Source organism: Choloepus didactylus, chromosome 1, assembly GCF_015220235.1.
Source record: "Choloepus didactylus isolate mChoDid1 chromosome 1, mChoDid1.pri, whole genome shotgun sequence".
In the NCBI taxonomy this organism is placed as follows: Eukaryota; Metazoa; Chordata; class Mammalia; order Pilosa; family Megalonychidae; genus Choloepus; species Choloepus didactylus.
In genome coordinates this window covers 154,718,937-154,734,902 of record NC_051307.1, presented here as the reverse complement: position 1 = coordinate 154,734,902, position 15,966 = coordinate 154,718,937, and the positions used below count along the sequence as shown (strand labels likewise).

Here is a 15,966-nt window from a genome sequence, read left to right as displayed (position 1 = left end):
TGATGTGTGAGGTCCCTGTGATGAAGAGGGAACTAGGTGAACAGGGCTTCAGGAAAATTGGTTTCTTGTTTCATTTCTGGCAGGGATTGTTGTGGGAACTTCAGGAAGTTTCTTCATAGATCTCTGGCTTCCCCAGGCTAGAAGGACCCAGAAACATCACTGCAGACCAGAGAGTTTAAGTGATTCTTCAGGGTATCCCCATGGGAAGAAGCAGAAGTACAACTAGAACTTGGGTCTCTGTTGCTCAGTCATGCACCAGCTCCAGGGCCTGCTGTGGGGCAAGCACTGTGCTAGGCACTGAGGATATGAGCGTGAAGGGCCCCAGGACACTTGCAGTTCATGCAGACAAGTATTTACTGTCCCACACACTATCTACAAAGTCCTGTATGGTGGTAGTAACAATTGCCATTCATTAAGTACTTATACATGCCACACAGGTTGTTAAGAGCTTTAAATGCAGTATTTTAATTTATGCTTCACAATACTCCTATGAGGTAAGAAAGAATAGATGTAATGACTTGAGATATGAAAATGGAAGCAGCTCATGAAGGGCTTTGCATCTCATCCTACATTTAGTCTGAGCAAGACACTATGCTATGACCACAAGGTTCAAGGTAAAGTACTTGCCCTGGAGGAGCTTGCAACCTGAACTACAAAGAGATGTAGTCGAGTAGGCACTGTTAGACTTTCACCCTCCTTATTTACTTGCTTCTCCAGCAGTCATAGAGTGGGATCCATTGCAGAAAGAGCCCAAGAAACTGACATATCCAAGTTCTTGCCTTTCAGTTCACTTTTTCTTTGTTTTCCGCTTTAACATATACTTCCATCCATCTATTAAAACGTATGCTTTCAATTTATAAACAATAGTAGAGCCTTATCTGAATTCATTCATTTATTTGTTCATTCAACAAATGTTTATTGAGCTCCTACAAGTCACTTGGATATTCAAGGCCAAACAGATTATTATGTTGTTACAATCAGGATATTAGTCATGTTTGGTCTCTTAGCGAAGAATTATTGTTTAACTGTTTAAGCCATTTTCTTTTGTTAATATGCTGGAATATCACCTCCCAGTATGTTTGAAATTTGACCCATAAATGGAATTTCAACTGGAAACTCCTTTAGAAAGGAGCGTCTCACTTCTCTTTTAATTCGACTTTGCCATTACTGTTACCTGCTTGTAGAGGCCTTTTTATTTATTCTCTTAACCCTTAGGCAGAGGAAAAAAGCAGTTTGGAAAGGGGGCTTCTATTGACTCAAAAATGTTCCCCTCTTTTTAGCTTTGTAGGTGACACAGGGCTCCGAGTATTCAAAAGTAAAGCAATTTAAGAGAGACTTTTGTTTAATTTGTAAGATAGAAAGATAGTGATCGCTCTGATATTTGCATTAAGCAACAAATCAGATTCCTCAGGGAATTCTATAAAGGTTATACAACAGATATTTATTGAGTTCCTCCTACAAGTATGACGCTGTGGTAGAGGGAATGAAGGATTCAGCAGCAAAAAGACCTGTTCCCTTCACTCACATCCTGTTTTGTAGTTGAGGAAATAAAATATACAAAAATAACCATGTTGCAGGTGCCCACATAAAAAGATGTTTTTGTATTTGGAGGAGGAAGAGGTCCCTTTTCCACTCAGGGGCCAAGAGACTTTTCCTTAAGTAAAAGGATTTATGTAAGTCCTTGAAGGACATGGAGTTTTAGTAAAAAAGATGGGGAGGATGCATCTGAGATAGGAGGAATAGTGGGAGAGTGAGAAAGCATGGAGCATATTCTGGGATTGGTGGTGAGTCCATTTGAATTAAAACTGGTCAGTAAAGTCATTGAGTGGGAAATAAAGCTGGAGAAGCAGGTTGGTGCCGAGTGTCAATGCTCTTGAATCTCAAGTTAGGGTTTTTTGTTTTTTAAGTTGTAAACAGATACAGAAAAATAAGCATTATAGCAACAAAAAGTTTTGCTTGTTACATAGCAGTTTTAAAGACACTTCACCAACAAGTACTTTTTTATCTAAGGTCCTCAGCTATTAAAGCTTACATAACTATGGAATTGAGATTTACTCTCTGGAGATTTAAGCCACAAATATTAAGATTCCTGCTGGTAAAGTTAGGGGTTTTAAATGTATTATCCAATAGCAGTCATTAAAGATATTTGAACAGGGGACTGTCACAACTGTGCTTTAGGAGCATGCTTTTGTGGGTAACTCAAAAGGACATAGAGAGGAGAGGCAGGGCTGAAACCAGAGGCAGGGGACCAGTTAGAAGGCTCTTACAACCCACTGTGGGAAATAAAAGGCCTGGATGGGTGATAGCATTGAAATGGGAAAGGAATGGATGCAAAGGGGAAAATTGAAGAATCTGATGTCGGCTAAAGCTGACACAGGTTTCCAGAGTGGTAATTACTGTGGAGGAAACCTGGAGGAACTGAGGAGATGTATTTTAGAGGTGCTGAGTTCGAAGTGTTCAAGTATGATGTCCCCCAGACAAATGGGGTCTTTGCTCTCCAGAGGAAGCCAGGGCTATTTAGGGAGTTACTGGTATGTAAGAAAAAGTCAAGGGGTGGGAAAACAGATTTTCCAGAGAGAGAATATAGAAACAAAAAGGTTGAGGGCAGAGCCTTTTGAAGAAAGAGAAAAGGACCCAGAGAAGCAGGGAGAAGTCTGGCAACAGGGCAAGGAAGAACCGCAGAGGAACACGACTCCAGAAGCCAGCAAAAGGGGGTTTCCCCAGGAGTGTCAGACCCTGCAGAGGGGTTGGAGGTGGGAATGGGGTGTGTGAAGCCCAGGAAGCCCATTGTATCAACAAGTGCTAGATTACACATTTGTTTGCATTTGAAGGAATGAATATTAAGGAATGAATATTCCTTTGTAAGGAATGAATATGCAGAATCAATATTAAGTTATTTCATTTGCGTAAATTTGTAACTTGCACAAATCAGGAATCACTGTTAAAGTTGACCCTAACAAGCCCCCAAACACACTTTTGATTACTAAAATTCAGGCTACTAAATGTGGATTTGATAGTAGTCAGATAATTTATTCCATTGTCAGCAGACAGACCAAAGACTATTCGTTGATCAAATAAGACATTTAAAAATTACATGTCTGTTGATGCAAAAAGTTTCTAAAAGTAATTAAATTCCATTACTTTTTACCTTATGGCTGTTTTTTGATGTGTGTGTGCATGTGTTTTCATGCAGATATGAGCTTAGTACAATGGAATGAGAAGACTGGGGTCAGATAAATCTAGTTTCACAACCTAGTTGGGCCATTTTCCAAGCTTGTGACTTTAGAAAAGTTATTTTCCCTCTAAGCATAACTTTTCCCATCCATAACTCATTTGGTATTGTTTTGAAGAGTGAATAATATATTTGATCAGAATCTATACCATAATAGGCATTTAATAAATGCTGCTTCCCTTTACCTCACAACCTTGTATAGATATCACGTGTGGATTTGTATGTGCTGTGCATCTGCACAAAGAGCTTTATCTTTTGGACTCATTTTAATGTGTTAATTTTATCATGGAAGGAGGATCCCTGCTCCTGTAGCTGCTCTCTTCAGTGATAATTCAAGCTACTTATGAGTTAGTATGGATAAGAGACCACCTGGGGAGATTATTAAAATGTAGGTTTCCAGGCTCGCAGCCCAGAGATTCTGATTCAGTAGATTTGGGGAGTGGCCTAGGAATCTGCATTTTAAACAAGCCCTGCAGGTGATCAAGATTAACAAATGTCAATTTCTGGGAAGCAAATAAAGGGATAAACCAAGACTGGTAACGCTGATTTCAAATCCTGTTTCTGATAGAGCTGAATATCTATATTCAAAAGTTTTATGTTTTCATCAATAATGTTTATGGATTATATTTTGTAAAAAGATAAAAACAAATGGATCCCAGATAGTCAAGGACTGGTGGTATTATTGAAGCCCTCCATTGCCGTCTACTCTACATCCACAGCAACTCTGGGTGGTATGCAGCCCCCAGACCAGCTTCTTTTCCTATGGAGTAAGTGGTGACACCCTATCCCTATACCCAGAGTTGGCAAAACCCACTGCAACTTTAAATGTTTTTAGCAGTGACATATTTAATGGTGGTGACATTGCCAGTCATGCCATTAAATTATTTTGATGCATTTATCTGTCTGACTCTGTCTTCTGATTGACAACATCTCTGTCATTATGTCCTTTACCTCATTCTCTGCATCTTAGAACCATATAATTCTTAGGCTCAAGATCATGTTGCTCATCTATCCCAACCTCATTTTATAGATGAGAAAATAATTTATCTTTGTTTCCTAGTCCTAGCTCTCTTCTTACCTATTCACAAAAAGGATCAAGATATACATATGTATTTAAAAATATGTATGTATATATATATGTTTGGTGTTGAAGCTATGTATATAGAGAATATAAAACATATTTGACTGATGTTTATTGAATTGAACATAAGCCAGATGACTTAATGTGAATATATTTATCAAAACTATGTTGAGTCATTTTTAAATACCAGCATCCTGTTGATGGCTTGCTTCTTTTGGAAGAGGATGCCAATGGCCTGCAGCCTTGCCTGGGAACAGAGTTTCTCTGCCTATGCCTATAGCCCCTATGTGGAGGTAGTTCTATACCTTAACTCAACAATCTTATTAGAATCTCAGAACAACCTGATGTGGTAGAAACTGAGGTACAGAGAGGCTCGGTGACTTGACCAAAGTTGTAGCAAGGAGTGTTTCAAGCCCTGGAGCCTGTTTGACTCCAAAGCCCAGCTCTTTCTCACCATGCCCCATGCTGCCTCCCAGCTGCGTATTGAGACTAAGACCCTTTCTCTGATTATTATTGTAACCTCAGCATTTTTGACAAGAAGCAAGTGGGGCAGAAATAATATGCAAACTTCAACTTGTTCAATAAATACTTGGTGATTATTAACTATGTGCCAGGTACCAGATCTGGACCCTGTGGTTGTGGGGCCTCCCTATCTCCCCAGCCTCTCCTTAGCTACTGTCAGTATGCTGCTCCAAGCTTTTCTTTTACTATGAAAACACCAATGGATTTCTGCACTGATAAGTTCAATCAGTTTGTGTCTTGCTATAGCTGGCCCTGTTGCTGTGCTGAGCTAAATGTTCCCAGTATGGCTGTGCCAGTTGAAAGTTTAAAACGGCCTCTTGGGGAATTGACCAGAGGTGCTCACTAAATGTTTGTTGATTACCCTCTGAGGCCCAGAGGAACTCTACAGGGGCCTAGGAAAAGAGCCCAGATGAGGGCTTGAGAGGCTGGAGGCCTGGAACTTGTTACCAGTGACCAGCTGTGCGACCTTGGAATAGCAAGTCATGTAACTTTGATGGTTTGGTTTCCTCACCTGTACCAAGAGATGGTTTGGCCCGGTGATGATGGCTAAGCTTCCTTCCAGCTCTAACATGCAGTAATTCTGTTTCCCCTCCAGAAAAAGAAGTAGAGGTGCTGGGTCAAGGAGGGGACAGAGCTTAACAACATGTCTGAGATCTTCCAGGGAGGGGTCTCAATTTCAAAACTCCCTCCCACTATCCTCATAAATATACTAGAACTGGCTAGACTTGAGATTCTGCCTTTAACCTATATACTTTTGAGTAAAGTGCATGAATTTAAGAGTAAGAGAATGTCCAGTGTGGAGAAAAGGAAGATTCTTGCAGAAAGATTGGAACTGGGTGGGAATCAATCAAAAGATGACCAAATACGGCATCAGGAACCATATGGTTTTTCAATTTTATGGCTAGAAAGAATCTTATGAATAAACTAACCTGAAGTCTTCACATGCTAGATAAGGAAATGGGAGTCAGGTGAGGCCATAGGACTTGTTTAAGGTCATACAGTTAGTAGTAAACTGGTAACAGAACCCAGGGTCCTGTGTGCCCAGTCTCCTAAAGCAGGTTATCAGGAGAGCTGGGAGATGGCGGCAGGAAGTGAAGCCTAAAGAGGGGGAGAACTATTTTGTGGAAGACAGTTGACCATAATGTCTGCTGGGCTTCCAGCAGACAAACAGCAGACAAACAGCTTCCGGTCCAAATGAAACACTTGGATTCTTGCCCATTTTGTCTTTGCATTTTTGTATTACTTTATAGAGAGTCTCCCCAAATTGTTATCAGTTTCAAAAACAAAAAGACCTGGATCAGTCCTAGTTTTTATGGCTTGTTCGCAGTTTCAAATAGGCAGTTGTACTCTTTTCTGTTTCTTTCGACTCTTTCTTGACACTTTCAAAATATACATTCTGTGAATAGGTAATCAGTTTTTTTTTTAAACTGGGAGATGCAGAAGGCTAATTATTTCCCATTTTTCTTAAGACATTTTCTCTTATGTAAATGAAAATTACTAAGTTATACAGCGATTAAATTTTGAGAGGAATTAAACATTTTCTCACAGAATATGAAGAGGAAGACCCAGCTTGCACATGCCCATTTTGCTGGCCACTACTCTGTGTTCATTGCAGGGTGCATTCCATGAGAAATCCCATGACTGTAAGTCCCGGAGGGGCATCCTGGGTTATTTCAGTTATTTCTGGGTTATTCTTGCAAGGTGAGAGAGACAAGAGCTGTCACTTCCTGCTTTGTGAGTTGGATATTTGTTCTGGGCCCCATTTTGTTTGTTATTTTTCCTGTTCATGTGTCAGAACAACTTATGATTATTTGTAGAGTTGATTACAATTAGATAATCAGACCACCAATTCAGTGAAAACAAAGCTGAAATTTATTATCTTGCCAGGCAAGAAAAATCTGCATTCAGACCACAGTCTCCCCAAATATGCATTTTGGGGTAAGCATGGAGATTCTGATGAGCTCTGATAGAGCATAGATTCCCTCCTAGACCACAGTGAGGATTTCCTTTTTTAAAAAATATACTCATCATTTTGGTCTGTTGCATCTTAAACCGGACATGAGCTCAAAAAGCAGGTTTCTCAAGGTTAGTACTCCCCTGGGAAGGCATTTAGAGTAACTGCAGTTGAACACAGTTCCTTGGTGCCTGTTGCTGAACCACACCTTCTGTGTCATTGAACTAATGTGAGGTCCACCTTTGCTTTAACAAAGGGTACAGGAGGACCACTTTGAGGAAGCACTAGGATAGACTGGAAAAGCAATGACCTGGAAATAAAGTGAAGTCCTGAGTGGGATTTTACTTGGACTTTAGAGAACGGGCCTATCCTTAGTGCCGTGCTGAATAGGGTTTTTAAAAAACCACCCAAATAACTGGCCTTTTAAAATGTTCCTTTCCAGGTCTGGCAATTCTGTAGTTTCTTTTAGTCGTGTCAGCGTGTTCTAAGCTGACGTTTTGCATAGAAACATGATAAGTTACTAAGAAAAACCTTTTTCCTACGGTGAATATACGCTACTGTTTCTTACCCTGTTTTGTTGTGTACTTACTATTTTCAATATTTTGTTTCCTTTGTGACATTTTTAGGAAATCAATCAAGAAGTTTTTGTCTTGTTTGAATTATCTATTTTAAGATTTTCTTTTCTATTTAAAGTTAAGAGTTTATGACATTTATACTTCTATTTTAAAAGTTTTCCAGATCTTTTAAATTATTTTATGAAGTTTAAATAGTAAGTCTTACTTCCAATCCTAGCAACCACCTTACATTAAACATGACCTATTTTTCCCCCTTGAGGTTCCCTTGCTTAGGGAGAATAATAAAAGTTCTGGTGATTAGTCATTGTGGCGTTCAGCAAATACTTTGGAGGCCATGATTTATGTTTTCTGGTTGAAAAAAAAAAAATGTGATGTGTGTCTCTAGACTATACCCTTGTGAAAGGTAAGTGCCCTGTATTTTCAGAAGGTCTCTTGGGTACCCTGTTTGTTGTGTTAAGGTTTCTAAAACCCGGTAGCCATTTCTGTGGGTTTGAATCCCTGTGTGAAACTCCTCCCACTGTGGAGTCTATGAACATTTGTTTTCTAAAATGAAAGCACAAGCAGAAACTCGAGCTGTTCTGAAGAACAGCCTGTTCTTTAAATTTTTTAAAATCAGTATATTTAAAGCATAGTTTTCCTAAACAGCATATTGTAGGTTTTTATCTGTAGTGGATTTGGGATTTATTTGGGGAGTTTTACTTTTTAAAAAATGTATATAGCTTATTTATTGTTGTAATTGCCACCTCTTTTACCCCAGATAATTTCACTCTAAAACAGGTGAGCAGGGGAACTCCTTGGATACCTGAGTAATGCCAGAAGCCTTCATTCACTTTAGTTAAGTTTTTCTTTGGGAAGAATTGACAAAAGCTAACTGGAACTTAATTCTTTTAATACTTCCCCTGAAACTCCCAAATATTTTTCCTGGTTGAAATCTTTTGTCCCACCGTGCATCCATTTGTGTGACTGACCAGAGTTTCTGTAGCATTTTCACAGTAGGAAAGCTCTTCTGCATCTGACTGTACCCAGATACCTACTGGTGGGCTTGCTCGACAACTTTGTCAGTAACCCTCATCTCCTGACCCCTAGGAAGAGGTGACTGTGTTTCACAATCCCATGCTGCCTCAGAGATCTGTGCTGCTGTGTCTGGCCTCCTCCAGAGATTCCATTGTTGCCAGCAGTGGCTTCAACTGGAAAAATGGGAGGTGGAGGAGATATGATGGAAAACATGGGAGGAGGGCTTGTGGAAACTAGGGGAGAAGGAAATTTATGGGCAAGTATGTAAGTGGCTCCAGATAAATATCTGAGGGCCAAAACTCCATAAAAATGACTGCCGCGTGTTGGTATTTGGTGTCTGGAACCAGGTGGGAAACTACTGCCAATATGAGGCTGCGTGTTCACACCAGGAAGGAGGCCTGACAGAGCAGGGCAAGGGCATCCACAGCCTTGCTCCTGGAGGTCCCCACTAGCACCAGGGAAGATTTAGACGGCACTCCAGACCAAGGTTTGCTTCCTTGGGTTGACACCATTGTCCCATTGAGCCTTTTTCGCAGATTCCCTAAAGGCACTGTGATCTTGGTGAATTTGTTTTATTGCATTGATTCCATTGCTTTGCAGCCCTAACTACCAGGTAGTCCAGGCTCCATTTTGGTGCTCTATTTTTTAGAATTATTATATTTGTGTGACACAGAGATAGAGCATGATATCAACTCAGAATACTTTTTCGATCCAGTAAGAAACTACCAATTAAGACCTGTGCGTTGTTCAGCAAGTAATTGCTTTCCCATTACACTTGTTAATAATGAATAGGGGACCCTTTTCAAAAAGGTGGTCTGGGTGCTTCTGGCAGTGTAAATCTGATTTCATGAAGTGCTGATAAGGGGCAGACTGTAGTTAAAGTGACCAGAACAAAGTGAAGCGTTTAATATCTGCAACTCTGCCCCCCAAGATTGATATATTGAGAAGTCTTCCTCAGGTGAACCTGAGAGATCCTGAAGAAATATTACAAGATCCAAGTGTATCCCCTGTTAAGGCTTCATTAAGATGGAGCACTTCAGTGGTTTTGAGAGCTTGAACACTGACAACTTGCCATTTAAATTTTAGGACAATGAGTCACTGTACAAAGATTGAAAATTTCCATGCAGACGAAAACCTATATGTGTTTTATGCTTATGTTATGGATCAAGAATCTAAAACTCAAATACATAAAGGGGAAGAGAGGTAATATGAATGTTTGAAGTGCCACTGTGTATAAATAGAGTGATCAGATTCTGGCAAACTGGAGGGTATTACAATTTTTTAAAAATACTTTGATTTATTGGACTGCAGGCTCCAGGAGATTGCTGAGCCGGGGAGGCAGTAAAAGATTAAACAAGGCTGAGGGGATGAAATCTTTTTTTCTGTTTCTCTGACTGTTGTACCAGTATTGCCTTATACTTCATCTGATGCTTGTTAAGAGAGCAAAACTCTACATTGTTTTGATGAACATATTGAAAATTTATTATTATTAGTAGTAGCAGTATATAATGTCATTAATTGAACACTTGCTAGCTAAGCTCTCTACATTCATTTCTTCATTTAACTAGCGCAGTAATCCTCTCAGGTGTTACTATTCCCATTATACAGAAGCAATTTAACAAAATGCCATGATCAGGTAATGCAGGCTAGCAGAGAATGTGAAGTACAATGCATGGGTGATCACCTGGTCGGCGATGTGTTAGTGGTATATAGACTGATTAAGAAAAGCTGGTTGCATTGGTAAAAATAACTAATGATACAGTTTTTTGAGTGGCAACTATATGTTTGACACTGAATTTAGCATAAAACAAACACAACCATTAAACATACCAATCAAAAGATGAGGTGGTGACTCCAAAACATTTGGAGTCACAAAAATATGGTCTTCTTTTCTTAGTATGGCAGAAAGAATTTTAAACCCAGACTCACAAGATCAGGGTTCAAAACTCAACCCTGCCAGTTACAAGCCATATAGTGCTGAGATTTTGGCTTAATTTTTCTGAGCCTCAGTATACTCATCTTTGAAGTGGAAATATTATTTCATGGTTCACCAAGGTGTTGCAAGAAAGAAAATGAAGTTGTGTATGAAAGTGATTTGTAAATGGTACCAGGCTAAACAGAGTAAGGCTGAGTGTTCTAGACTTTGTTCTGCATTTGGCCCAGAAAGTTGGCCTTCGTGGGAGGAGTCTGGATGGGGAAGGTAGTGTTCTGCTGTGTAAGTAGAGATGCAGCGCAGAAACAATCATAGGCTGTCTGAATCCCAGGGAGGATGGGGTAGGAGGATGCTGGGATGTGAGCCCAAGAAAATCAAATGGAATGAGCTAGTGAGGGAGGATGAGAGGAGGTTAGAAATTAGAATTTTGCTGTGCTTTTTGAAACAGTGATGCTGAGGGAATGCAGTCAGGGTTTGCATTGGGTCAAGGACCACAGATCAGCTCCAGGGATCTTGACATCTTTTTTTCTCACTCTCAGATTATTCCCGACAATTTCACTCCCAGCAGCTCTGAAGTTTTTTGGATCTGAAGTGAAGAGCTCACTTACCCTATAGGCTCAGTGTCTTGATTCTGAACTTATTAATGTATTAAAATATTAACATGGCCAGAGCTGCTCCTCATAGGATCAGTTGCTGGTAGTGTGGATTCAACTTCCTTGAAACCAAGGCTTTATCTTTTTATTCTAGTAGATTGAAAAATGTTTTCCAAGTAGTCATCAGCATGATAGTACTGATCTCAAAATGATTTGAATGACTGAGGAGAATTATCACATTCTGCTCCTCTCTGGAGGTGAGCACAGAATACAGTCATTCCTTTTGGCCACAGACATCACCATCCTAAACTTACCTGAACATTACTGGAGCAGGAATCAGTGTAATTTTGAGGGATCAATACATGCATTTTAAGAGAGAATTGACATTCTAAAATATCTCAGCCGGCTGGAAATGATAGCCCAAATGAATACAATTAAATTTAACCAGAGTAAATAAGTTTTTGGACTTCAGTTAAAAAATTTAGCCCAGGAAGTTTGGAAGCCAAGGGAAGGAAACAAAGGGGAGAAAGGAGAATTCCATGTCCCCCCCCCAAAAAAAAGATTGCACATTGTAGTTGGTATATGTTATGTATTTTTAAATTCAGTCAATTACTGAACATTTACCATTAGCTCTGCACCTGCTAGGTGCTTATGTATGCTCATTTAACCCTCCAACACATAAGTGTGTTTTATCCTCTCCATTTTGTAGATACGACTGAGACTTGGGGAGGTTTAGTACTTTCTGAGATCATACTGTTAGTAAGTGAGGACTGAACATCTGCCATTTGAGGAGTATGATATAGAAAGGAGTGTGGAACCAAAAATCTAGAAGCCTGTTTTAGCCATACATGAGCTATTAAGCAAGTCATTTGACTTCTCTGTGCTTATTTCTCATTTATAAAGGAGAGGGTTGGACTAGATAATCAAAAGTTTCTTCTGTCTATAAAATTCTCTTTTCAGCAGAAAGCTGAAGGAATTGGAGATGTTTAGCCCATGAGAGGGATATGGAGGGTAAACCTTCAAAGGGCTGTATGGTTGAGTCTACTGTTGACGGCCCCTTGATTACTCTCCATTGAGGACTTCTCTGAGGAGATTCCCTCACTGTATGGAGCAGTCCCCCACCACCACCACCCCGATCTGAGGAACCTATGAAATCCATTTGTGGTCAATGAAGAATGAGTTAGAATGCATGCTCCACTAAGAAGCAAGCTCTTTTTGCTTTTCATTATCTAGAACACCCCATCCTCTGTTTATATTGAGGTGATGCTTACTCATCTACCCATTTTCGGAAAGGTTTGGGGAACAGAATTACCAGCTACTTGGGACCCAAGAGTGTTTCTTTATGTAGATTCAGCACCACTTTGTGGACACAGGGTTGTCCGTGAACTGGGCATGGGCTGTAGTCATCAAGTGTAAAGGAACTCCAAAAGCACAAGAGTGAGAAAGCTGCTGCCAGAGAAGGGCTCTGCCAAAGGGATCATGGTTTTAAGAGAGACTGCCTGTTCTTAGATGCCTTGGAGAATTTACTTTAATGACTTTAATCCTATCATTGGGCCCAGTGACACCTGGAAGAGCAGAGCAGGCAGGTGCAGCAGGTGTCATGGAACAGCACATGTGGGTGCTGTTTCCCAGAAGGATGTCTGCACAGGGGCCTCTTGGGAAGAGACCCCCAAAACGCTTCCTCTCTAGACTCCCACCCTCTGTATCCTGCATCCGACCCCACCACTCCTGATCCAGGACACTGCAACACCTCTGTCCTACTTCCTCTCTTTCTTTCCTGTACTGATTGCCACTCAGAGCATAACTTGAATTAATGTGCTTAAAGGCCCCCTCTCTATCAAGGTGAGGATAGAAAGGAGTGAAGGTCTGAGAGGGACAGAGCACTCGTGAAATTCTTTAGCTTCCCCCACCCATCTCCTAACACTCTGGTAACGCTGACCACCTCCATGTCTTTGCTGTTTTTTGTGTGTGTGAAGAAACTGGATAATAATCTAATCTAGGGCTAAGGTGGAGGTCTAGGAGAAGCCACATGAGGACTTTTTTGCCCGGACTGGCAAGAGCAATATGTGGGCCTATAGAAGCTGCTCAAAGGGTAGCCGCTACCCTCTGGTTATTCAGGACCCCAGTCCCTTCTCTAGTTATACTTTGCAGTACAGCTTTGGGGGGTGATGTCTTTAGTGGGCATGCAGGGCTCCCCAAAACAATAGTTGCTAATATTGTATCCTTTGATACCCATTTGCTGGTTGTTTTTCAAAATGCTACATTGTGGTAGACACACCTATTCTTTGAGAGTAAATACCTGTAAATATTTACTAAATATTAACATATCCTCCCAAGCCCTTAATATAGCTCTTACTGCATTATCCAGTCCCTTATTTTGTATTTGTTTTTGCACTTACCTTCCAAGGAGTATTTTTTAGTTAATTTCCCCTCTTATGAGGTCAGCGTAGCCTGTGTCCTATAGCTCCGGATTGCACAGCTTGTACGTCTAATCTTTTTTCTTTCTTTCTTTTGGAATTTAATCTTTTTTTTAAATGCAATTTTATTGAGATATATTCACATACCAGATTATCATCCAAAGTGTACAATCTATAGTTCATGTTATCATATAGTTGTGCATTCGTCACCACAATTTTTGAACATTTTCATTGCTCTGAAAAAAATTAAAATGAGAATAAAAATAAAAAAGAATACCCAAAACATGTCATACCCCTTATCGTCCCCCATTATTTATTTATTTTTTCTCTTTATTTTCTTACTTATCCATTCATACACTGGATAAAGGGAGTCAGTCACAAGGTTTTCACAATTATACAGTCACACCATGAGAGCTATATAGTTATACAATCATCTTCAAGAATCAAGGCTACTGGATTACAGTTCAACAGTTTCAGGCTATTCCAATACACTAAAAACTAAAAAGGGGTATCATATAATGCATAAGAATAACCTCCAGATGACCTCTTGACTATTTTAAATCTCTCAGCCACTGAAACTTTATTTTGTTCATTTCTCTTCCCCCTTTTGCTCCAAGAAGGCTTTCTCAATCCCACGATGCCAGGTCCAGGCTCACCTCTGGGAGTCATGTCCCTCGTTGCCAGGGAGATTTACACCCCGGGAGTCATGTCTCATGTAGTGGGGAGAGCAGTGAAGTTTGCCTGCAGAGTTGGCTTAGAGAGGGAGGTTATATCTGAGTAACAAAAGAGGTTCTCTGGGGTGACTCTTAGGCATGATTATAAGTAGGCTTAGCCTCTCCTTTGCAGTAACAAACTTCATAAGGGCAAGCCCCAAGATGGAGGGCTTAGCCTTCTAGGTTGGTAGTCCCCAGTGCTTGTGAGAATATCGTTAATTCCCCACGTGGGGAATTTTAATATTTCCACATTTTCCCCCAGTCCCTCAAGGGTGCTTTGCAAATACTTTTTTTATTCTCTACCCTAAATTACTTTGGGATGTATCAGGGCATCCCACTAATGCAGATCTAATCTTACCTGTACTCACTGGAAGCCCTTGGAGCCCAAGACTCTCCAGGTCACTCACTTCCCCACTTCAGCTCCAGGAAAATCCCGTTATAAACTGACCCCTTCTTCTAACACCCTTTCAACCATTAGGCTTTACAATGATTGATATTATCATAATGAAGACCATTATAATCTTCTTTAGAGATGGACCAGAGAAGAGAGTTGTAAGATTTGTTCTGTTTTGTTTTGTCTTCTGGAATTGTATAAGTCATGGAAAATTATCAGAGTGAAAAAGAACAATAATAACAACTAGAATGAGATACTGCATTTTCTCTATATTATTTAATCCTTGTAAGAACACAGTTGCACTATTCTCTCTTTTTTATAGATAAGAAAATAAGTCTGGAAATGTTAATTAACTTTTCCAAGTTCATACCGCTAGTAAGTGACACAATTGGAATCTGAACCCAAAAGTGTGTGAACAGAGGCCCTCCTCTACCCTCTGAGGCTCAAGATAAGCATCAGAAGGAGAAAGGATGTTCCAGAGGAACAGGAAAAGGAAAGCTACAGTACATCTGATAGTTGTAAATAATTTTAATCAAGGACTTCAATAGAAGCTTTAACCAAAATTCAGAAAAAAAGCACATGAATGTAACAAATACCAAACAAATTTTTTTTTTTTTTTTTTTTTTCCTGAACAAACCACAAACTAATGAGTCCATTACTGGGACCTATACTAAAAAATTTCTAAAATCAAAATCTAATACCCCAAATTATCTTGAAAATAAAGTATAACCAAACTGATATGTTATTAGGTTCCTGGTTTAAAGTAAGAGAGAGGGTCCCGAGACATTGCACTCCCCAAATCCCCTCTGCTTGAAGGGAAAGGAGCAAGCATGGGCCTGCCAAGAGTTTGTAAACAGAAGAGAGGTGAGGAGGCAGAGCAGGGGTAAAAGCATGTCACTATCTAAACAAAACATATAACCCAATAGACATATAATAGCCCCAGCATTACTTTTATTTGTAGAATTATAGCCAAATTTTAGTGGCCTCTGACTTAAGAGGTTAAGTATACATAAGAAACTTATCTAAGTGTTTGTCTTAAACAGGTTATTTTGGCCTGCTTCCTACCAAGTTTTTTGTTGTTGTTTTTGTTTGTTTTTTTACCAGATTTGCTAACAAATAGTTACCTTGAATGATTTTTATTTAAATAGTTATTGCCTTTCTCCATGTAGCTAAAAGAAATGTTAAACAGTGCACTGAAAGAGAAAAGGATATACTTCAGATGATATTTATAACTAAATGCCCACATAGGTGTTGTGGCTGGGGCTCAGGCGTAATAACTACTCTCTCATCAAGGAAGAATGATTAGGTCGTGAGCCCTTCTGGGGTATCAAGCACTGTGAGGGAGCATGGGGTGAGGGAAAATAGGAAGTGGTTCCTGCCCTTGAGGAATTTCACATTCCCTAGATTTTTGACCTGGAGTCAAGGCTTAGCTAGCATTTGCTCCTCCTGACATTTTTTACTATTAATAATTAATAGTTAATAGTAATGTTAATAACTACTAATGTTTACTAAGCTTGATTTTTGTGCCAGAAAGTAGG

The 15,966-nt window shown here is 39.8% G+C and overlaps 1 protein-coding gene across 7 annotated transcripts in view; it reads left to right on the top strand.

The window, feature by feature from the left end:
- ZBTB38 (zinc finger and BTB domain containing 38) overlaps positions 1-15,966 on the top strand; it is a 153,726-nt gene that overhangs the window by 110,255 nt on the left and 27,505 nt on the right. The window lies entirely within an intron of this gene.